The following is a 2,667-nucleotide window of genomic DNA, read 5'->3' as shown; positions in this document are numbered from 1 at the left end:
CGAACACATTTTTTTAAAATATTTCTTTCATAGTAGGCATCAGGGTCCCTTGTATACAATGTACATTTTCATCGAACACAAATTCCGTCCTAGATGCCTTCGGATTATTTTTTAACAACGTGATGTTGCGCTCCAAAGGGATAACTTGAAATAACATGATGTAGGTAATTAAATAATCAAAAGAAAAACGTGTTTATTATACACTTAGAAAAGAAGGTTCCTTATAGAACCAAAAAGGCTTATATCACTTCCTTAATATATGGAACCACTAAAAGTGATATATATATATATTTTGAGGTTCAGTGAAGAAAACCTCTAGAGTTCTGATCAACGAAATGTGAATGTTTTGAGGATGTCAACCCAGCAGCCCTCCAGTGGTCAGATCAAGTCTGCCCATTTTTTCCAGCGCCAGGCCTGCCACAGCTCCAACTCCTTAGCCGCTGGGCGAAAACCTCAGTTAATCTTCAGAAATAAGCATGAGTTATTATGCCAAAATGAAGACAACATGCTATGCAGACATTAATAGTATCACTTATACATAATTATTATAGACAAATCATTGCCAAAAGCACAAGACATACGGTTGCATGTAGGTCTATATTATTTATGGATTGATCATATAGAAATATAAACAACATTTTAAACACTCCAAAGCAATTACATGTGGCACAGGAACCACTGACTCGCTGCATTATTCTATAGTATTATCAAGACACCTGCTGGTACCTCTTAACTGGTTAGGACAGCTCATGACGTGTCCTAAATATCTGCCGACTAGGTGGGACTAGAGGCTTCATGCATAGCTTTAATTTATACCCATAAGAGTAGAAGTCTTTATTGTCAGTAATATACAACCAATTTTCTACTTTGAGAGGCTTTGTGGATACGGGCCCAGATCTCAAAATATTGTAATAAAAAAACGGAGAATGTTTGTTTTACATAATTTAAAAAATGCATTTTACTAATGTAAGCCACTATAAAGACTGGGTTTAGTTTATTGTGTTGCACTGCTCATGTTCGCATTCTGGAACTGCCCACGTTCCCGTACAGAACTGTCCGTGTCCACGTACGGTGTGGCGCCAAGGATATTGTCCAGTTAGGAGCAGAGTTCGTTACAGTCGTGGTCAAATGTTTTGAGAATGACACAAATACTAATTTTCACAAAGTCTGCTGCCTCAGTTTTGATGATGGCAATTTGCATATACTCCAGAATGTCTTGAAGAGTGATCAGATGAATTGCAATTAATTGCAAAGTCCCTCTTTGCCATGAAAATGAACTTAATCCTCCCAAAACATTTCCACTGCATTTCAGCCCTGCCACAAAAGGACCAGCTGCCATCATGTCAGTGATTCTCTCGTTAACGCAGGTGAGAGTGTTGACAAGGCTGAAGATCACTCTGTCATGCTGATTGAGTTAGAATAACAGACTGGAAGCTTTAAAAGGAGGGTGGTGCTTGAAATCATTGTTCTTCCTCTGTTAACCATGGTTACCTGCAAGGAAACACGTGCCGTCATCATTGCTTTGCACAAAAAGGGCTTCACAGGCAAGGATATTGCTGCTAGTAAGATTGCACCTAAATCAACCATTTATCGGATCATCAAGAACTTCAAGGAGAGAGGTTCAATTGTTGTGAAGAAGGCGACAGGGCGCCCAAGAAAGTCCAGCAAGCGCCAGGACCATCTCCTAAAGTTGATTCAGCTGCGGGATCGGGGCACCACCAGTGCAGAGCTTGCTCAGTAATGGCAGCAGGCAGGTGTGAGTGCATCTGCATGCACAGTGAGGAAAATACTTTTGGAGGATGGCCTGGTGTCAAGAATGGCAGCAAAGAAGCCACTTCTCTCCAGGAAAAAAATCAGTGACAGACTGATATTCTGCAAAAAGTACAGGGATTGGACTTCTGAGGACTGGGGTAAAGTCATTTTCTCTGATGAATCCCCTTTCCGATTGTTTGAGGCATCCGTAAAAAAAGGTTGTCCGGAGAAGACAAGGTGAGCGCTACCCTCAGTCCTGTGTCATGCCAACAGTAAAGCATCCTGAGACCATTCATGTGTGGGGTTGCTTCTCAGCCAAGGGAGTGGGCTCACTCACAAATTTGCCTAAGAACACAGCCATGAATAAAGAATGGTACCAACACATCCTCTGTGAGCAACTTCTCCCAACCATCCAAGAACAGTTTGGTGATGATCAATGCCTTTTCCAGCATGGTGGAGCACCTTGCCATAAGGCAAAAGTGATAACTAAGTGGCTCGGGGAACAAAACATCGACATTTTGGGTCCATGGCCAGGAAACTCCCCAAAACTTAATCCCATTGAGAACTTGTGGTCGATCCTCAAGAGGCGTGTGGACAAACAAAAACCCACAAATTCTGACAAACTCCAAGCATTGATTATGCAAGAATGGGCTACCATCAGTCAGGATGTGGCCCAGAAGTTAATTGACAGCATGCCAGGGCGGTTTTCAGAGGTCTTGAAAAAGAATTGTCAACACCGCAAATTTTGACTCTTGCAACTTAATGTAATTGTCAATAAAAGCCTTTGACACTTATGGAATGCTTGTAATTATACTTCAGTATACCATAGTAACATCTGACAAAAATATCTCATAACACTGAAGCAGCGAACTTTGTGAAGACCAATACTTGTGTCATTCTCAAAACTTTTGACCA

The sequence above is a fragment of the Coregonus lavaretus genome (genome assembly GCF_964263955.1).
Source record: "Coregonus lavaretus genome assembly, chromosome: 2".
NCBI lineage: Eukaryota > Metazoa > Chordata > Actinopteri > Salmoniformes > Salmonidae > Coregonus > Coregonus lavaretus.
This window is presented reverse-complemented; position numbering follows the sequence as displayed.